The sequence below is a fragment of the Sciurus carolinensis genome, chromosome 15 (assembly GCF_902686445.1).
Source record: "Sciurus carolinensis chromosome 15, mSciCar1.2, whole genome shotgun sequence".
Classification (NCBI taxonomy): domain Eukaryota; kingdom Metazoa; phylum Chordata; class Mammalia; order Rodentia; family Sciuridae; genus Sciurus; species Sciurus carolinensis.
In genome coordinates this window covers 54,234,713-54,244,844 of record NC_062227.1, presented here as the reverse complement: position 1 = coordinate 54,244,844, position 10,132 = coordinate 54,234,713, and the positions used below count along the sequence as shown (strand labels likewise).

At 36.9% G+C, this 10,132-nt stretch overlaps 1 pseudogene; it reads left to right on the top strand.

Annotated features, from left to right (window-relative positions):
• Positions 1-5,035: 5,035 nt before the first annotated feature.
• LOC124965379 (magnesium transporter NIPA2-like) lies at positions 5,036-9,878 on the top strand (annotated as a pseudogene).
• The last annotated feature ends 254 nt before the right edge of the window (positions 9,879-10,132 follow it).

Below are 10,132 nucleotides of genomic sequence, written 5' to 3'. Positions count from 1 at the left end.
CGTTTCATACTGCTTAAGGGAACCATAAATCAGGAAGACATAATAATTGTAAATATTTATGCCCCAAACAACAGTGCATCCAAGTACATCAAACAAATCCTTCTCAATTCCAGGAATCAAACAGATCACAACACAATTCTGGGTGACTTTAACACACTGCTGTCACCACTGGATAGATCTTCCAAACAAAAACTAAACAAAGAAACCACAGAACTCAATAACACAATCAATAACCTAGACTTAAACAGACATATACAAAATATTCCATCCATCAACGAGCAAATTCACTTTCTTCTCAGTAGCACATGGAACCTTCTCGAAAACAGACCATACGTTATGCCACAAAGCAGCCCTTAGTACATGTAAAAAAATAGAGATACCGCCTTGTGTTCTACACCATAATGGAATGAACTTAGAAATCAATGACAAAATAAAAACAGAAATTACTCCAACACCTGGAAACTAAATAACATGCTATTGAATGAAACATGGATAACATAAAAACATCAGGGAGGAGATAAAAAAATTCTCAGAGGTAAATGAGAACAACAATACAACATATCAAAATCTCTGGGACACTACGAAAGCTGTACAAAGAGGAAAATTCATTGCATGGAGCGCATTCAAGAAAAGAATAAAAAGTCAACAACTAAATGACCTAACATTACAGCTCAAAACCCTAGAAAAAGAATAGAACAACACCAAAAGTAGTAGAAGACAGAAATAATTAAAATCAGAGCTGAAATCAATGAAATTGAAACAAAAGAAACAATTCAAAAAATTGACAAAACAAAAAGGTTCTTTGAAAAAGTAAACAAAATAGACAAACCCTTAGCCACAAACCCTTAGTTTTTGAGAGAGAAAACTCAAATTACTAGAATTCGTAATGAAAAAGGAAATATCACGACAGACTGGTACCACTGAGATACAGAACATAATGAGAAGCTACTTTGAAAATCTGTATTCCAACAAAATAGAAACTACCAAAGACATTGACAAATTTCTAGAGACATATGCTCCTCCCAAACTGAACCAGAAGGACATACACAATTTAAACAGATCAATATCAAGCAATGAAATAGAAGAAGCCATCAAAAGCCTACCAACCAAGAAAAGCCCAGGACCAGATGGGATTCTCAGCCGAGTTCTACAAGACCTTCAAAGAAGAACTCATTCCAATACTTCTCAAAGTATTCCAGGAAATAGAAAAGGAGGGAACCCTACCAAACTCATTCTATGAAGCTAATATCACCCACATACCCAAACCAGGCAAAGACACATCAAGGAAAGAAAATTTTAGACCAATTACCTTGATGAATATAGATGCAAAGATCTTTAACAAAATATTGGCAAACCGTATCCAAAAACATATTAAGATAGTGCACCACAATCAGGTGGGGTTCATCCCGGGAATGCAAGATTGGCTCAACATCCATAAATCAATAAACATAATCCATCATGTCAATAGACTTAAGGATAAGAATCATAAGGTTATTTCAATTGACACAGAAAAAGCGTTCAACAAAATACAACACCCTTTCATGCTCAAAACACTAGAAAAATAGGGATAGTAGGAACATACCTGAACATTGTAAAGGCTATTTATGCTAAGCCCACGGCCAACATCATTCTTAATGGAGAAAAATGGAAAGCATTCCCATTAAAAATGGAAACAAGACAGGGATGCCCTCTTTCACCACTTCTATTCAACATCGTACTTGAAACACTAGCCAGAGCAATTAAACAGACTAAAGAAATTAAAAGAATACGAATAGGAAAAGAGGACCTCAAGCTGTCACTATTTGCTGATGACATGATTCTCTATTTAGAGGATCCAAAACACTCCTCCAGAAAACTTCTAGACCTCATAAATGAATTCAGCAAAACAGCAGGACATAAAATCAACACACATAAATCTAAAGCATTTTTATATGCAAGCAATGAAACATCCGAAAGGGAAATGAGGACAACAACTCCATTTGCAATAGCCTGAAAAAAAAAAAAAAAAAAAACCTTGAGAATCAATCTAACCAAAGACATGAAAGATCTCTACAATGAAAAATACAAAACACTGAAGAAAAAAATTGAGGAAGACCTTAGAAGATGGAAAGATCTCCCATGTTCTTGGATAGGCAGAATTAATATTATCAAAATGGCCATACTTCCAAAGGCACTATACAGATTTAATGCAATTCAATTAAAATCCCTCTGACATTTCTCATAGAAACAGAAAAAGCAATCATGAAATTCATCTGGAAGAACAAAAGACCCAGAATAGCCAAAGCAATCCTGGGCAGGAAGAGTGATGCAGGAGGTATCACTGATACCAGACCTTAAACTTTACTATAGAGCAATAGTAACAAAAACAACATGGTACTGGCACCAAAATAGACAGGGAGATCAATGGTACAGGATAGAAGAAATGGAGACATACCCACATAAGTACAGTAACCTCATACTAGACAAAGGTGCCAAAAACTTACAATGGAGAAAAGATAGCCTGTTCAACAATGGTGCTGGGAAAACTGGAAATCCATATGCAGTAAAATGAAATTAAACCCCTATCTCGCCCTGCACAAAACTCAACTCGAAATGGATCAAGGATCTAGGAATTAGACCTGAGATCCTTCATCAAACAGAAGAAAAAGTAGGCCTGAATCTCCATTACGTTGGTTTAGGACCAGACTTCCTTAACAAGATCCCCATAGTGCAAGAAATAAAAGCAAGAATCAAAAAATGGGATAGATTCAAACTAAAAAGTTTTTCCTCAGCCCAGGAAACAATTAATAATGTGAAAAGAGAGCCCACAGAGTGGGAGAAAATCTTCCACACACACCTCAGACAGAGCACTCATCTCCAAAGTTTATAAAGAACCTAAAAAACTTTACACCCAAAATACAAAGAACCCAATCAATAAACGAACTAAGGAAATGGGCGGACATTTCACAGAAGAAGATATACAGGTGATCACCAAATATATGAAAAAGTGCTCATCATCCCTAGTAATTAGAGAAATGCAAATTAAAACCACCCTAAGATTTCATCTAACTCCAATTAAAATGGCTATTATCAAAAACACAAGCAATAATAAGTGTTGGCGTGGATGTGGGTAAAAGGCACACTCATACATTGCTGGTGGAGTTGCAAATTGGTACAGTCACTCTGGAAAGCAGTATGGAGATTCCTCAGAAAGCTTGGAATGGATCCACCATTTGCCCCAAATATCCTACTCCTCGGTTTATACCCAAAGGACTTAAAATCAGCATACTACAGTGACGCAGCCACATCAATGTTCACAGCAGCTCAATTCACAATAGCCAGATTGTGGAACCAACATAGATGCTGTTCAATTGATGAATGGCTAAACAAACTGTGGTATATATACACAATGGAATATTACTCAGCCATAAAGAAGAATAAACTATGGCATCTGCTGGTAAATGGATGGAGCTGGAAAATATCATGCTAAGTGAAATAGGCCAAGCCCAAAAAACCAAAGGCCGAATGTTTTCTCTGATAAGTGCATGACAATATATAACGATGGGGTTGTTGGGGGGCACAGAAGAATGAAGGAACTTTGGACAGTGTAGAGGAAAAAAGGGTGGGAGGGGGTGGGGATGGAAAAACAGTAGAATGAAACAGACAGTATTACCCTATATATAGGTATGATTACATGAATGGTGTGAATCTACATTGTGTACAACCATAGAAATGAAAAAGTTGTACCCCATTTGTGTACAATGAATCAAAATGTGTTTGTAAAAATAAAAATATTTTAATTAAAAAATAAAATAAAACACAGGGAATTCCAAAGAGATTAAATACAGGGAGAGAGGATGGGAAATAAGCACTATGTGCTAGATCTAATGCAAGATATTTATGTTTTCTCAATTAAAGAAGTAGTCCTAGGAAGTGAATATAACCATCCCTGATTACAGATCAAAAAACTGAGGCTTAGAAAAGTGAAGGTGCTTGTCTCGAGAATCACAGTTGACATTTACAAAACTTGTGCTGTTTATCCCACACTGCCTCCTACTCTCATTATGAAAAAGAAATCATGTTTAGTATTGATTCATTTTTTTTTAACTCAGTGAAGATGCATTTACATCAGAACCATTGCTTTATACTCAATAAATATGAAATATTTTTTATTCTTAAAAAAAAAAAAGGGGGGGGGGGATCCCTGCCTATACTACTTCCACCTAGAGTGTATGTCACCTGTGGAGTTATATAATGGCAGTACTGGAGTGAGCAAACAAGCTCGCGTCATATGACCTCCTGGGCAAAAAAGAGCTCTTTCCAGATCTCTGAGATACTCAAGACCACCACCTGCATCTTTTAATGAGCTCACTGCTCCTTCTACTACTTCCTACTACCTTCTTTTGCTTCATGCAGATTCTCCCAAAGTTCCACTATAACCTGGGAATTTCTCCAATTCTGTGCATCACTGCTCTCAAAGTCAGGGGTACGCCCAGGTTCTCCTGGGCTGTGGCCCTCAGTCCCCGCAGCAGGACTGGAGGTTGTCCGGGCAGGTTTATCTCAGTGCTCCCATGGAGGAGGCCGCTGGCACAGCAGCAGCCCTGGATGCTCACACTTCCCGCTGCACAGTGACCGCAAGGAGTGCTGGAGGGAGCAGCCTGTGAGGGGGCAAGTCAAGGTTCCTGGGGCCCGTGTGCTGGATGGGGCTGGAACTACCCTGCCAGTAAAGTTTAAAACTTTAAGTTGGAATAAAGTGTAGCACTTACAAGGAAATGAGAATGAATAAATCATCCCTGGTTTTCAATCAGACTATGTTAAACGTACATATGTGAAGACTGCATCATACTGCCTTTCAGTACCAGCAGTTTCTTGGTTCTGTGATCAATGTGACCCATAGGAACTTAAGTGACAAATGAAATGAGCCCAGGGCATGGAAAATATGATTTCTATATTGGCCTGGGATTGGCTATGACCTCCACCATTTTCATAGGAGGGAGTTTCATTTGGGGGTGGGGGGTGGGGGGGAGGCCTTCTGTGATTTGCCAGAAAAGGCTCCATGAGAACAGGTCAAGGTGGCCATGCATATCTTAAAAAATGGTTGTGGTGGGCTGGACTACTATCAATGGGGTCGCCAACCTTGCTGCATATGCCTTTGCACCAGTCTCACTAATGACACCACTAGGAGCTCTCAGCATCCTCATAAGTGCCATTTTGTCTTCACACTTTCTAAATGAAAGACTTAATCTTCATGGGAAAATTGAATGTTTGCTAAGGAGGCAAGGGGCTACAGTTATGGTCATCCATGCTCCAAAGGAAGAGGAGACTGACACCTTAAATTAAATGTCACACAAGTTAGGTGATCCAGGTTTGGGGGTATTTGTAACACTTGTGGTCATTGTGTCCTTGATATTAATCTCTGTGGTGGCACCTCACCATGGACAAACATTCTTGTGTATGTAACAATCTGCTCTGTGGAGTGTTTTCAGTCTTCTGTGTGAAGGGCTTGGACATTGCCATCAAAAAACTGTTGTCTGTAAAGCCTGTGCTGCAGCATCCCCTGGCCTGGATTCTGCTGCTGAGCCTCATAGTCTGTGTGAACACACAGATCAATTACCTAAACCTGGCCCTGGACACATTCAACACGTCCAGGATGATGCCAATATATTACGTTTTCTTTACAACCTCTGTTTTAACTTGTTCAGTATTTCTTAAGGACTGGCAAGATATGCCTGCTGATGATATCATTGGAACTCTGAGCAGCTTCTTCACAATTATTATGGGAATATTCTTCCTGCATGCACCTTTAAAGATGTCAGCTTTAGGGCTGGGGAGATAGCTCAGTTGGTAGAGTGCTTGCCTTGCAAGCACAGGCCCTGGGTTCAATCCCCAGTACCTCAAAAAAAAAAAAAAAAAAAAAAAAAAAGATGTCAGCTTTAGTCTAGCAAGTCTGTGTCTTTTTGAAAAGATGATAAAGCAATGAATAGCAATCACTCTACTATGTACAAAGTTCTTAAAAATAATGAAGAAAGCTTATCCTGTGTAACTGAACAACATACTGTGAGAATATGTCCCAGAGAATGGAAATCTGACACTTTAATAAAGATGTGATTTAAAGGTTAATCTGTAATTATGTTATAAAGTGACATTTGAATATCAGACTCTGAAAAAGCATTGTCCTCAAATAATGTTCTCTAAAGACAATCTTTCAAAGTTTTCACTAATTTGAACCAAGAAGTAATTTTTCTTATATTTAAACAATGGTAGCTCTCTAAAATGGTCTCAGTATGTGGCCGATTTCTATTAACATTGTATTATTATAGGGGTATTTTACATTTTTATTTTTTTCTTCAAAATCTAAATGCACTAATGACAAGTTTTGAGTCTACAAAAATGCTTTTTCATTGGTGATGAAAGTCTGAAATGTACATTTGTCATTCCCATTCCCATCAATCCCTGATCACATAAGGTTTTTTGACTGTAAACAAGAACAAAATTATCCCAATACATTATCCTCTGATTTACCTTACCTATTCAAAAATAAATAAATAAATAAAGATGGAGTCAGGAAAATAAAGAAAATAAAACCTACCAATGAAGTTAAGGACCACTACTTCACAGAGCAATAACACAGTTGAAATAAAACCTAGAAGAAATTCACCTTACTCTGGTTGCAAAAATGAAGCTAAAGAGAGATGTATGTATTGGTAAAGTTTTATCTGTAATTTTTTTCTGTTTTAGACTGAAGTTATAAATAGCTGGCATCTACTGTGAAAAAAACAAGTCATTGAGGGAAGGGAAAGCCCAAAGTCAACAGAATAGAAGGAAGAAGTCCAAATTAGATCAAGAACTACCCACAGACTTTACTTACTTAATCCTGTCCTTCAAAGGCAGTTCTCAAAGATGAAAAGATTCAAAAGTAAGAGGCTAGATAAACAATTTTTTTCTAGAGTCAAAGATGAGTTTCTCATAGGCACCAACATACCTAGGTCTCAAATACAAGGCAGTAATACAAAAGAAGCATTAAAAAAAAAAAAAACTGAAAACATTTCCTACTTTTAACAGTGTATTTCCTAATTGTTAACAATCTCATTCAGTGCAGGAAGAACTAAAAATTCCCGAGGAAAATAAAAAGAGTCAGGAGTTAGGTGATTTAATAAAAAGGTCTCATTCTCCTTGCCTCCTAATTCTCCTTCACATAAAGTTAAAGCCCCTCTAAAAGAAATTTCCAATGTCACAGGAGTTATGTATTCACAGAACTTTATCATTTATACCTTTCCTGAAACCACATCTTCACTCTTCTGGATGTAGCATAGAGTAATGAGATATTAATACGTTAGTTCCTATCATTTTAATAAGCAAATCAAAAATTTGAAAGTTGGACCATACTAGGGGAAAAGTTCATGAGGTTATTTCTGAAACAGCCTACTGGTATGGCAAGTACAGGCAGTAATGCATCTTACCCTGATATACCCATCTCTGGGAAGTGATCAGCAGGTGAGTTTAGTTCCCATGCACACAGGTGCCCCAGCACTGCAAAGTTTTCAGCCCTCTCTAAAACCCGGTCCTAGCCGGAGAGGGAGGTAAAGGCTATAGGAAAGCAGCTGTAAAGTTATTTTTATCTAGATCTGGTACACAACAGAATACCTGACAAAATATCTTGGCAGGTAGTATACAGATTGCTTTTGGGAAAAAAAAATATATATATATCAAGCATCTTATAATGATCTATTAACAAAACATCCACTTTCACATCCAAAAGGTAACTTAGGAGCTGCTCCAGGAACCACCTAATTAACTGAAGCAAACGGGGAAAAAAAAAAATTCTCAGAAAATATCATTGTTTAAATACACTCTATTTTATTTTGTCTTAAAATAGTTTAACCTTTATGCTACAGACTTATTTCAAAAAACAGAAAATCTTATCTTGCACCAAAAAATATATATATAACACTCTGTTTTATTATTTTTCTCCAAAGACCATTAAATACTAAATGGAAACAAAAACTAAATAATGAATGTAACGAACCAAATTTCATTTTAAAAACTAGAGTTGCACATTTGAAAACATTACTTCTACGCAATGATTTGTCGTCACTGCATCAAGTCCACACTCACACCCCAGCAACAGCAGATCTGTTAATGCCAAGTGCATTGGTTCCTAGCCATACAATGGCTGACATTTCAGGTTCACGGTAAGAGGAGTAAAAGGTTCAATGACCTTGTACTCTTTAAAACAAAACAACAAAAATATTTCCTAGTTATCCAGTGATTTTTTTTTTTAAGATCAACTACCCTTTAAAATTTGTTAAAAGAATAAGAAGTAGTGTTTTAAATAAAATGAAAAAATACAACAGCAATGGACTAAAATACGTGATTATTTTAAACAAACAGTGCACAATATGAGGAAGTTTGGTTAGGGTGCAATTATTTTTATATATACATGGAAGTCACATCATACACATACTGGAGAACAGGGATTAGGGGCTCTGTCTTTGCCTTTATGAAAACAAAAAGATTAAAAAACAAAACTGTGTCCCAAGCTTTTCAAAAACCTTGTGACATGGTATAAAAAAAAAGCAGACAACACATTTATTTTAAGTTAAGTATGGTGATAATCTGCAAAAGTAAATATGAACAAATGACTAAATTATCAAATCAGATGGTTCATGTTTGCAACTGGTAACAACAAAAACAGAGTTTATGGGATGCTCAATTGTAAATACTGAAGTTCATTTGGTTTGGCCCCACCATCAAAATGAAAAGACAATTACTGGTGAGCAACAATTAAAAATTACAGGGCAGTCAGTCATGATGATGCAATGGATAGATTACTGATCTGTTTTTTCCAAACTGGAGGGGCAGAGAATTTAACCAAGTTGTTGGGATCAGTCAATCTATGACTCAGCTGTACCAATGTAATAGAGAGAATACTTTGAACAATGTCCTGTAAAGCATAAAGAACTACTTACGATACCAAATGCAAATGTTTGGTTAAGAAATCAATTCCTGGGGCTGGGGAGATAGCTCAGTCGGTAGAGTGCTTGCCTTGTAAGCACAAGGCCCTGGGTTCAATCCCCAGCACCCCCCACCCCCCAAAAAAAAGAATCAATTCCTTTAAATAAATTTCTAATGTCATGTGAGTTGTGTATCACAGAATTTTATCATTAATACCTTGCCTGAAACCACATCTCTACTCTTCTAGATATAGCAATGAATAAAGATTTGAAACATCCTCTAGCTGTTAGGAGGAAGAGTCCCAACCTAATAGCTGGGGAAAGAGTTGACTGCCTTTAACATCCCTTCCCTTTCCCTTTATGCATCTTAATGCCTAAGTCTCTGACATTAGGTCAGATAATAAGGGAGATGGAAACAGAACAAGTGAGAAAAAACTGCAACCTAATGTAAAAGCAAAAGGCCAGAAAAGGGTTTGGTTGCAATCCAAATCTTTCCCCAGTCCAAGGTGCACAAAGCACATGAGAAAGTACTCTCCTTATAGGATGACTCTTAGGAACCAAAGAAAATGGGTCATGGGAAATAACTGGACAAAACATACTATTAACATCAAAATGGGTTATACAAAAAACATTCTTCAAAATGGGGCTGTGACCTGATACTAGGGGGAAAATAAGTTGCAAAAACTTCAAGTCATATACTCCATTCTACTTTCTTCCCAATGATTTTCCTGGAAAACACAGACCAGAAATTGTACATTTCTGCTTTGTCTAGTATTTTAATTCAAGTAAAAAAAAATGTGTAACAGTAAAATTCAATAAATTAATCCTAAAGGAAGATGTGAAGGTCCAAGGATACACCAGTAGTGAATCTTTAGAAGGTCCTGTTTCGCTCTGGCCTCTGGGTCTTTGGTTTTTGTCTAGGATTATGGCCATGTGAAAGAATGATACACCAAGTGCTAGAATTGGAGGTTCATGATCTTAAAGGCCTGACCAATTAAAGTAGATTGGAAAAAAATTAAAAGTTGGGAGAAGAATAGAGGCCAGAACAAATGAGATGCTAACAGAAAATCAAAATAACACATGCTAGAGTACATTTCTGTAGTAAAAGGGGCATAAGAAGGAACTCACGTAACAGAAAGTAGGGTAAAGGAATAAACTTTTTTTTTATATTAAAAAAGAAGAAAAGGCCAGGCAGGTAG